The following is a 12522-nucleotide window of genomic DNA, read 5'->3' as shown; positions in this document are numbered from 1 at the left end:
CAACGTGTCACATCTCAGCATTGTCTATCGATGACATCATCGAATCTGCAACCTCTGTACTTCACTCCACTCCATACAGATATTACCCAACAACCCAGTGTGAAAACAAAATACTTCCGATATTTAGCAGAACTGATTAAACCGACAATGTGTCACTAGCCTTCTGTCTGAAGAATATTTGTCACAGTACATTTGCACATATAACAATAATAATAGCCTAGGGCTGTTACAAATTTAAGCTGACAATTGATTGTCACACAAATAATTGCGATAACAATGTGTTATTTTGCCTTGAAAATGTATGGACATTTTTCAACATGGAAACGATTGACAATTATGCAAAAGATATTTGTGATTATCTAAAATAATTGTGATTAGGCGATTATGTAATAATTGTGACAGGCCTAATTTGCACAATGCACACACGTGAAGTTTGTCCTCTGCATTTAACCCATCCAAAAACTATTAGGAGCGGTGGGTGCTATTAATACAGTGCCCCGAGAGCAGTTAGGGGTTAAGTGTCTTGCTTAGGGAACACTTTGACACACCAGGGCCAGGGGGCGAACCTGGGACCTTCCGATTCCCAGACGAGCCTCTCTAACCATTCAGTTGGAGCCTAGCAATGAGTTCTGTAATGATAAGCCAAAATATGTTTCATTCATGTACTGTAAGTTCATGTCTCTTCTTTCCAACAAATAATATAGATATAGACTCAGACATAATCAGTATCAAAAATTGATTAATGATCCTATTCCCTAGTTAATACTGCTGGCAGGATTTAGATAAATATAGAAATGCAAAGAATGGAAGAATTTTGGTCCCAAAATAATAACTTTAGGCCTACCAGTAAATCGTACAGCCCTAATTCCTGCCATACAAGAATGGTACATTTAAAAATGTGTGTACATATGATTGATATCGTCCAGCATTAAACTTATAATTCCAATAGACAGGTGGACTTGAATGAGATTAGATTGGCTACCCAATGAAATAATATACCATGACACAGAAACAGACCACTTCCCTTCTAGATAAGGAACTAAGATCGACGAACGAACTGTATCTCAATCACACTGCATGCCGCTTGACTAATTATAGGACATTGGTCAATGTTGACACCCCAAACATCATCAAGTGCACAGTATCTAATGATATGGCCTAGCCTAAATATGAATCAGCAGAATGAGTGCTAATGACAGACTATTCTGGAATGATTTTAGGTGTACACTGGCCGCCAATTCAAGAGGATTTTGTCTGTGTGACATTTTTGCTAATGCCGTTAGCTGAAATGGTAAAAATGTACGTTGTCAATCGCCACATCTAACACAGTAGAAGTCTGGGCTACTTCTCTGAGCCTTAGCCAAGTTATTTTTGTGACACCTGACCTTGGTTAGGGTCCCAGTAAATCTCTGTTATTGACTGCTCAAACATGGCTTCATGCTTGCATGAAGATCATAGTAAAAACTATGTAAGCAGGAAAGAAATGTCGTAAAAGAAGAAATGAAAGTGAGCTTTTGCAATAGAGAAAAGAGATATGAACTGCAGGGAAATACCTTTTCTCCTATTTCTCAATATCAATGAAAACCTAAAGCCACAATACAAGCCTAAAGCCAAGTCAATCCTAGGCTAGACTGCAGTTTTTTTTCCCTCTGCATTAATTCTATAGCTATCATGAAAACTGCACAGCTGGTATTTTCTTTTAGGTTGTAGGGCCAGATTTGGTTGCTGGAGGCCACTGGTAAACCACAGCCTGGCGTTCTTACCGAAAGAGCTAACCCTAATATGTTAGAATTGTTATATCAAAATATGTCATACGATTAAAGCAAGCTACTACTAGGTTATTTGAGCACAGTAGCTCTCTCTCTGAGCAGATTCGGAGCATATGAAGGAGAGACAGAGGAAGTAAATAAGGCCACGTCACTGCAATGTCAACATATGCACCCAGCTGGGTGGTGAGGAGACTAAACTGGAGCAGGACGCCTGTTCTGAAAGGCAGTTCTGTACTGAAGAGCTCAGGACATGGCAAAAGTAAAGGGGGAAGACAAAGGGGTAAAATGTTCCTTCTCCAAGAGTGAAGAGAATGGCGATTTTCACAAGTCTTATAAACGTGCCTACATGGAGTGCAGTAATGTAGTGTTAGCCTTTAAAGAATTACCACTTATGAATCGTCATAGTTTGCCAGAATGAAGAGGGCTGAGAGAGTCATCATAACTTATGATGACTCTCTCAGCCCTCTTCATTCTGGCAAACTATGACTATTACCCTCTTATGATGACTCTCTCTGCCCTCTTCATTCTGGCAAACTATGACTATTACCCTCTTCCTTCTAGCAAACTATGACTATTTTCCTCCCTGCTACGCACGGTGCGGACAAAATACAGACCCCCTCCTTCCCTTTAACCTTAATGAGAGACTGTGAAGAGGCCTGTCAGTGTGACAATAATTACAGAAACATTATTCACCAGCTGCAACTGCCCCCTACTTTCCAAAGTGTACACTGTCTACCACTACACCCTGCTGACTCAATTAACATTAACAACCCAACAAATCTGCAAATAATTAATGATCGTCTTTCAGTGGTGAAATACTTCTGAAATATGAATCTGTTAGTTGAATGGTTTCAATCTTGTAATATTATGCCAAAGGTGTAGGTGCAAGTACCAAGAAGAGCCAAAAAATAGACTGCTTTTCTAATTGCATAATACACTAATAACAACACATGCCATTTAGTCTGGCTTTGGTTCTGTAAAGTCAACCACTGGCTGGCCCGATACGTACGTACTGTACATGTAATTAATGCTCTTCATGCTGGATTCGATGACTGGCCCGATAAGGCACACCAAATAAAACCAATGACAGGAGTGCATGTCTACACTAGGTGGCAAATGACTGCACTTCTTTTTCAATCTATGCCAAATCTTTTTTCGAAAAACAGCCGATCTACAAGATCACAACGCGTCACAAGCTTGTAGATCTGCTATTCTTGGCGAAGTTACCCCCAGAATAGGGATGCTGGGGTCAAGTAAGTATACAGTAATTTTCAGTCTGTCCAAATATGACTGAGAGACAGATTAGCATAGTATTTCTCCACTTATTGACTGCATCATGATGCTGGTTTAACAGGGAAAATGTGAGTTCCTAGAATCCTAGTGAGTAGGCCCATTCCGATGCATCATCAGCCACAACACACTGTCAGTAACCAATTGCAGCAGCCAGGTGATGCTCACAATAACCTGTTGTGTGATCACATACAATACAATAGGCTCAGCCACAGAAAGCTGTTCGGAATTAATTCACTATACTTTTCACGACACTGCAGAACACATAACATTAGGTCAGCATGCATTAATCTGATATTATAATAATCTGGCACAGACACAAAACCCTTAACACCTCCACAAATCACAAATCCAATAATCAATGTTCAAATCCAAGGGGATGGATGGAGAGAGGGGTGGCCGCTGTGATTGATTCCTCTATTATACAGCTGCAAGGCGTTTTCCCAGTTTTATCATCTAACCCAGTTACGTTACGTTACCAGAGAGGATTTCAACAACTGTATGAAATCGAATGGATGATGGACCCAACATTTAAACAGTCGTGCATTACAACAGCAGCACTGATCTTGCCTTCTTGGTCAATTGGTAGACTAAAATAACATGAGCTTGACAGCAGGCTAACTCAATGTTAACAATGTGTAAAATGCATAAAGGTATATAAACAACGCTATAGTCCTTCCATCCGATGATACAGAATCCATTGTCACTGTGACAATGACACAGTCACTGTGTTATTGTGTTGGTGACTAACCACACAATCTCGACTGTCTGTGTCTTAACTGTATGGTTATTGGTTAACACATCTAACCAGCTGGTTAGAATGATGAATGCTGGCCATGTTGGCAAGGCTATATGTCTGGTTATGCATTGCAGCTAGTATGTGTGTTAGCAGTTAGCCTATGTTAGCACAGACAGATCCATCCATAGTCCATACCCTGCTGCTACCACTGTCTCTCTCTTTCTTACCTGACTGCTGTTGTCTGGTCGCAGGCGCCACCTTTTCTTACTTCTGTGTTGAGGTTGGTCTACCATATGTCGTTGCGCAAAATGAAACGTGTGTAAACAGAGAAAGGATGAAGAACTGAGTCGCTGTGTGTGTGTAACTTGTGGTGGCTGGCTGGCCTAGCTGGATCATACAGTCACAGTATGCCCTGTTGGAAGGAATAGCAGCAATCCAAAATCAAAGCATGACATGGCCTGGGTCGGGAGACTCGGGAGTGGAGCTCGGCTAGTGAGAGAACCGACGTCATCCCATGGTCCGGATGGACGATGGCGTTGTGATTGGCTAGTTGGTTGCTAGGTAACAGTCCGTGGCATTGACACGAGGAAACAACGTTCTTTATGTGTATTGTGTTCATTTGTGTACCATAAAGCAAAGCCGATATTGATATGTGAATTTGTTGTACAGCACTTTGTGACTTTGTCCAGAAAAGTGCTATTATTATTATTATTATTATTATTATTATTATTATTATGAGGTTTGCTGTTTGTTTAAACAAGATGGACTTTTTATTTCTCTCTATGTGGGATATTTATAATGTAACTATTACTAGTCCAGCTATTCTATGAAAACTCCCACGCTAATTATAGTTTAATTATGAAACTCTACTCTACTTCCCCGCCCAAACAACTTATATGTAAATGAATGATGAAACCCCTGACGACTGGCTAGCCAATCGCACGACTTCGCGTACCTCCGCTCGATGGGATCTACAGACGCTACCCGTGGCTAGCTGCCACCCAGGTCTCTTTCGATTGGACGCAGAAGAATACGTGTATTTTTCCATTGGATGGTGACTCTGTCAGTCTGTACATCACTTGCTCCTTGTGGTTTGTATTCTGCTATTAGAACATGCTCCTTCTGTGTGTGGTGTATTTTATTGTATATCCTGGTTGAGTGTTTGGTAACATGTGCTGTATTATCTTTTATGCAGATTTATACAAAAATGTAATAAAACAGAAAACATAGGTCGATAGGTGTCACGTGTCAGTCCATCACAATACAGACCTGTGTGTGTGTGTGTGTGTGTGTGTGTGTGTGTGTGTGTGTGGGGGGGGGGGGGGGGAGGGGGGGGGGGGGGGGGGGGCATTTGATTGATTGATTGATTGATTGATTGAAGTATTTATTAACAGTTTCAACATTTCAAGCACAACTACACGCATGGCATGTGCATGCGTGTGTGCCACTTACTGTACCTTTGCTTTCGGCACTTTCATTTGCGTGTACATAATGTCTTTACCCTTTATTAAAGGTTTGAGTGGAGCAATGGACAGCCTTTACAGCCTATATAGTAATTTTCACAATTCAGAAATTCTATCCTATATTACAGTCCTATATTAAAATTGGCTAGTGGGGCCCGGACGGCTGGCATAGTGGTCAGTGTGGCCTGGCGGCGTCTTATGGGTTCGAGTCCCGAACCCAAAGGCCTTTGCGGCATGTCAACTATCTGCCCATTTCCTGTCAACCTACTGTCCTATCAATAAGACATGAAAGCCCCAAAATAAATCTTTAACAAAAAATTACACCCGTGTGAACTGAGTGGTGTAAGGTCTTATATAGACTGATCAGCTGTGGTCTGGCGTAATGTCTGACGTAATTAAATCACACCCGTGTGAACTGGGTGACCATAGCAACCATGCTAATTTTTTGGTACGAACAGACACGTAAACTAACAAAGCTGAAATCACACCCGTGTGAACTGGGTGACCATAGCAACCATGCTAATTTTTTTTGGTACGGACAGACACGTAAACTAAAAATCACACCCGTGTGAACTGAGTGGTGTAAGGTTTTATATAGCATGATCAGCTGTGGTCTGACGTAATGTCTGACGTAATGAAATCACACCCGGATGTGATTTCACAACTGGCTTTTTTTGTGCAGAGAAAATGAGCATGGTTGCTACGGTCATCCAGTTCACCCGGGTGTGATTTAATTACGTCAGAAATTATTTTGAACATAGCAACCATGCTCATTTTTTTCTGCACACAAAAGCCAGTTGTAGGAGTGGTTTACACCACTCAAAAAAATCACACCCGTGTGAACTGAGTGGTGTAAGGTTTTATATAGCATGATCAGCTGTGGTCTGACGTAATGTCTGACGTAATGAAATCACACCCGGATGTGATTTCACAACTGGCTTTTTTTGTGCAGAGAAAATGAGCATGGTTGCTACGGTCATCCAGTTCACCCGGGTGTGATTTAATTACGTCAGAAATTATTTTGAACATAGCAACCATGCTCATTTTTTTCTGCACACAAAAGCCAGTTGTAGGAGTGGTTTACACCACTCAAAAATCACCCGTGTAAGGTCTTATATAGACTGATCAGCTGTGGTCTGACGTAATGTCTGACGTAATGAAATCACACCCGTGTGAACTGGGTGACCATAGCAACCGTGCTCATTTTTTGAGCACAGACAGACAGACTAACAAAGCCAGTTGTAGGAGTGGTTTACACCACTCAACAAAGCCAGTTGTAGGAGTGGTTTACACCACTCAAAAATGGCTACTGGTTAAGGCCCGCGGACCACGGCCACATGACTAACTCAGACATAACCATGAACAAGCCCGACACGCCCACATATAGGCATGTCACTATGACTCAGACAAAATCAAAAACAAACCCAACTAGAACTGCACTCTGTTGAGTGCCTACTTGCTTGTTGCACCCAAGTAGGTCATAAATGGCCTACTAGTGCGCAAACAGAGCGTGCAAGTACTGGTATAACTGGCTCTCAATGGTGACGTAATAAAGATATGTTTCAATGTCATGTGGATTCAATGAAATGCCTCTATGTATATGTATATGTAATTTGTAAGTTGATTAGAGGTATACTGTGGTTACTTGGGTCGTTTGATGCGTATGTCCCGTAGCAGCATATGACGTGATGAAGATATGTACCAATGCCAGGGTATAACTGGTATAACTGGCTCTCAATGGTGACGTAATAAAGATATGTTTCAGTGTCGGGTGGATTAAAAAAAATGCCTCTATGTATATATGTATATGTAATTTGTAAATTGATTAGTGGTATACTGTGGTTACTTGATCTTAATCCAGAGCGATTTACAGTAAGCAAGAACAGAAACATGGTAATGCATCAAATACATAAGAATAGTCATCAAGACTCATACGTAAACTAAGAACCTAACAGTGGAATATCTATATAATGAAACAATGCATCTAATATAGAGTGCCATGTCTACATATAAAATGCTATCTACGTTACATAAGTTGAGTCTTTGCATACTGTAAGCCAGGCTATAGGGCAAGTGCTACGGCAAGTGCTACTGGCTAAGATGGAGTCTGAAGAGTTGGGGGTTTCAGACTATGGCGGAAGATTGGGAGTGAGTCTGCAGTTCTGATTGCAATGGGAAGTGCATTCCATAGTTTTGGAGCCAGAACGGAGAAGAGTTTGGGACGTGTGGAGCGTTTTTAGTGAGTGTACTTCCACCTTCCCTGCGTTGGCTGATCTGAGCGTGCGAGAGGGTTCGTAGGGTCCGATCAGAACTTGCAAGATATGGGGGTGCCATACCTTTGGTTCCTTTGAAGGCCAGCATTAGAGTTTTGTACTCTGTGCGAGCATCGACCGGGAGCCAATGGAGGGAGTGGAGAAGGGAGAGAGGTGAGAATTTTGTCTGGTTGAAGACCAAGGTAGCTGCTGCATTCTGGATCAATTGGAGAGGCTGATTTACTTTTGTCTGGATGAGGTGAGGAAGGGTCTAATTCGTCGAATGTTATAGAGTGTAAACCTACAGGATCGAGTGACAGCTGTAATGTATGTTTTGAATGAGAGGACAACACCAAGGTTTTTGGCTGTTGGAACCGAAGTTACGAAGGCGTTGTCTATGGAAATAGTTAGCTCCTGCATGGGGCAGGACTTAGTTGGGAAGAAGAGAAGCTCAGTCTTGTCTGGGCTCAGCTTGAGGTGGTGAGGTGAGGTAGCCATATGCCCAGATATGGTTATGTGCATATGGGACCGACCGACTTCAAACCTCTGCAAAGACTTGAGGGGTTGCGGTGCCCGCTGCTGAGTCATTTGGATATGCAGTTGTCCGGAATCCGACCGATAAGTGGTTATGGATATCCAGTTGTCCAGAACCATCGATCCAACCTACAGTATATGCCCATATATGGGCATGCCAATATACAGGGTATGGGCATATAATGAGTATATGCCTCAGTATGGGAATAAAAGGTACACAGGTAGACAGAGAGATCTTCACATGGGTACAAAAGGGTACAACAGGGTACAGACAGACGGGTACAATGGGTACCCTGACAAAGCCCTCAAAACTAAGACTCAGACATACTGGGACTCACTAACCTGGTCATAAATAACGTGTATATCCTAATCGTAACTTTTGTGTGTGATAAGTCAATTATGTCGTGCGATTCATGAAAGGGGGTGCAGAGCTGTGATTTGTGCGGATCACAGGTGTATCACATATTTGTTTGAAAGTCACAAGCCAAAAAACACAGTCCTGTGTAGATCATTTGCATTGTTTCACGCCCCATTTAATAACTCCATAAATGGCAACCGTAAATAATGCACATGGAAAAAAACAGAAACAGAAAACATGTGTGGAGGGAATAGTGAGAACAAGTTGTTGATGTCAATGGAACCCTGTCCTCGTCCCTCCCAGTGAACTGTGGAGTTCCCCAAGAGGAAGCATATAGGGCCGTTACTGTTCCTTCTATACATTAACAATATGAAAGCAGCCTGTAACTGCAATTTGTTCTTGTTCAATGATGACTCAGCACTCATGGTCTCTGACTAGGACAAAATGCAAGTTGAGAAAAGCCTCAGTTCTGAACTGAGCAAAATCCGCACAGGCTTTCCGATAACAAACTGTCAATACACCTTGGTAAAACAGAATCCATTATTTTGGGGTCCAGTAATACAAGTAGTAATGCAAATGAGCATTTGTGCCTGTCGTAGACATGCGCAGAGCAAGTTCAGTCAGGGAACCTCAGTACCGCCTCAGCATCACGCTCCCATTCACATGATTCACTCAGCCAATCACACACTCACTCCATCTTCATACCGGCTACTTTAACCGGAGGTTTGCATTCCTCCTCCTGCTTGCTTGCTCGCTGCTGCTACCGTATACCTGCGCGCTGCAGTATACAACCTTGCTTGCTGCTGCTGTATCAGCGCGCCGCTGTATACAAACCTGCTGCGCACCCACCTCCACCCCAGCTACCACCTGTCGTTTTGGATCTACTGTTTAGGTACGGGGGATTCGGAGTCCCTATGGTCGGGACTGATGCGCTTGATCTAAGTACCTAAAAAGCAGATCCAATACATCGCCAAACCATAATAAATATACTGTATTGCTCATCTATATTCAATAAATATATATTACATCCTTCTTGAGTTGTCTGACTGAAATGATTTCATGGTCAGAGTTGACGATATAGTAGGCCTAATCTCAAGCAAAAGAGTCAAAGAGGTTACCTACTGTATTTGGCAGGTGAAAAAATGACATCAAAAGTGATGAAGAAAGTCAAACAAAGATTTGAGGATTTTATCATTTGTCAACAAAAGTGCTCTCAAGACTAGCCCTTCAATGCCATTTTGATTATGCCTGCACCTCTTGGTTCTCCAACATATCAATGTCACTAAAACTAAGCTTCAGACCTCCCAAAACAAACTGATACGACTAATTCTCTGCCTTAAGCCCATGAACCACCTAATACCAACACACTTTGCTAGTTTGGGATGACTCAGTAAGTCAGTATAGAAGACAGAGTTATGAAAATATCAATGGGATTGGTATTTAAGATAGTCAAAGACAGTACCCTCAATACTCTCATACACCCACAACACTAGAGTGACCATGACCTGGTACCACCCACATTTATAATAAACATGGGACAATTTTCAGTCTACTACTCTGTCACCTCACAGATAGAAGGCCCCGGGTTCAATTCACGCCAGGGAGGCGGGGACGCTGGGGTTGTGTTCTGTATGGAAGGCCGTTATACAAAAACAAAAATGCCTATACAGAAAAACGCGTGTACAGACGTAAAAAGCGTGTACAGGCGGAAAAGGCGTGTACAGACAAAACGCCTACATACGTTGTTGTATAAACTTCCATAGTTCTCTCCTCCGCCTTATCAGCGTCCATACCCTAGGTGGGGTTGACGTAAGGCCCTTTCTGTGTGGAGTTTGGATGTTCTCCCCCATCCCCTAGCTAGGTATACCCTCACAAAAAACATACAGTAATCGTGGTCTCTATACTGCCTCACCCTGGTCAGCCTGATGGAGTGGAAAGGAACTGGTTGGAATAACGTGTTCCTTCCAGGCGCTATGTCCTACCGGGGAAACTCCCCCCTGTTAGGTGAAGAAGCAACCTGCTCACTCCTCATGCATTGAAGGAAGCTCAGTTCAGGGCTCTCCCCAGGCTGGCAGAGGGAGAGTAGCACCCAGGATTACAGTTTAGGCACCAAGTGAAAAATGAGTTACAAAATCGTGGGATAAAAATGGAAAGGAAAAAAAATAATAGTCCCCACTCGGGGTGCGACGTAGGTGTGAGAGCCGCGAAGCTGCCCGAACTTGGATGTGAGGGCCGTGTAGCCCTCATTAATTTGTTTTAATGTAGTTTTGTTTATTCACGATTCCAGGGCATACATTAAATAATGACATACTTACATTTGATGTGAAACACCCATATAGCCATCATAATGAAAATCACACTTGTGTGAAGTGAGGGTCGCCTCTATGTTTTCTGTTTGTTTAAAGTACTCTTAAAAAAAACATTATAAAGTCTATAGAATTGGCTGTTTACTCTATGTTTGTTTCTAAACAAACATTATAAAGGTCCATACACTTGGCTGCCATATGACGTAATGTTGGAGGGACCCTCCAACAGCGCTATCCCCCCCCCCCCACACACACACACACACACACACACACACATACCACAATAACTCGTCTTCAAATTACACACTGGCCCCTACTGGGAATTGACGCTAGCTCTAATAAACATGTACAGTATGTGGTGAAGGGAGGATTCGCATGGTAATGATGGCTGTACAGAACACTGCAGGATGCAATCTGTTTCCTGCCAAACAGATGGGCCTACTGTACATGTAGCCAATCCATAGTGCACCCATTTCCCCAATCTCTAATCAAGAACAGTCACATTACCAGAACTATTACGCCTATAATAACCCACAATGCCAACTCAACTTGATATACTGAAGGGTAAACCTAAAACTGAACGGTTGCCTACATTTTCAAGCTAATATAATACAAGCCACAAATCCAGTGCATTGTACCTGAAAATATAGTATGAAATCAATAAGCCACCTATTAGCCAACATGCAATCTTTTCCATAGTAGCTTTAAATGTATTCTGGCTATATTAGTCTTTCACCTGGTGTAAGAGAAATTAATAAAACAAAAAAAGGAAAAAAACCATTTGCAACACAACAAATGCTGTATTACAGCATTATTGAACTGACCTTTTAAAAGGATTAAGGGCGTTGATTATATGTTAATTTATCCAGGCATGGATGACTACACAAATTATGTCAACAGAGCACTACTGAACTCAACGGAGTAGTCTACTTTAATAACATAACCTCACTGCTGGAAACACTGGCCAAATTCTGAACTAAACAACCCAACGTGCTGTTTTGGACCGCCACCTTGTGGACCTTCAATGAAACCACACTATGCTGCTCTCCTTTCAACCATCCTGAGAACCGTCACTCTAATCCTTATTCATTCCATCACTGCTGTGTGTGTTGCCTTAGGCAGAGTGCAGACTGATTGGCTCAGCTGGGTTCTCTCTCCACTGAGAAACAAAGCCTTCTCGGCTAGCCTCTGAATATCTCTCCAGCAGAAAAGGGGAAGGCAGTGAGATTAAGTTGTGTTATTAAAGGGAACTAGAATTCAATTCTGTGCACACGTCTCAGGCCATTATGCGATAGCCATCTGAAAGCAAACAGGAGCCGAGTACAGAGATTTAATTGCTACACATCAACCAGATGCTAGAAGTAGAGTTTACACAAGCTACAATAATATGATGATACACTGTAGGCCTATTTTAAGCGTATAACAAAGGGGGGGTCCACCCAATCTGTTTTTTAAATCCACGTCTTCAGCGATTTATTCACATCCCCAGCATGGTAATAGCATTTTGCAAACATCCCACACCCTCTGTGTGGAAGAAATAATCCAGTATAATCTAATAATAGTGCTATGTCTGATATGGATACAAATAAAGTACCTTTTAAATCTACATGAACACTTCAAATTATAATAATAAACCCACAGCTACAAAAGTTGACAAAAGCAGGCATTCCCTCCACTATTCAAGCTGCTGCCTTGCCTCTATAATTCCAGATCCCATTTATGAGCACATTATCCATTGGGTGCATACACACAGTACACACTATGGATAGTAGGCCACTGATTTAGCTGATTGAATTGCAGACAATAAGCTA

The 12522-nt window shown here is 42.1% G+C and overlaps 2 protein-coding genes across 3 annotated transcripts in view; both read right to left on the bottom strand.

The window, feature by feature from the left end:
• nck1b (NCK adaptor protein 1b) overlaps positions 1-4290 on the bottom strand; it is a 44562-nt gene extending 40272 nt beyond the window's left edge. Inside the window, exon 1 of the mRNA XM_079490340.1 lies at positions 4026-4290. The gene's annotated coding sequence lies outside the window, so the exon portion shown is untranslated. The remainder of the gene's footprint in view (positions 1-4025) is intronic.
• Positions 4291-12218: 7928 nt separating this feature from the next.
• Positions 12219-12522, bottom strand: part of slc35g2b (solute carrier family 35 member G2b) — a 4821-nt gene continuing 4517 nt past the window's right edge. For both annotated transcript variants that reach the window (XM_079489624.1, XM_079489623.1), the window contains one exon: positions 12219-12522. This exon is cut by the window's right edge and continues 1987 nt beyond it. The gene's annotated coding sequence lies outside the window, so the exon portion shown is untranslated.

This window comes from Electrona antarctica, assembly GCF_951216825.1.
Source record: "Electrona antarctica genome assembly, chromosome: 20".
Taxonomy (NCBI): Eukaryota; Metazoa; Chordata; class Actinopteri; order Myctophiformes; family Myctophidae; genus Electrona; species Electrona antarctica.
This window is presented reverse-complemented; position numbering and strand designations above follow the sequence as displayed.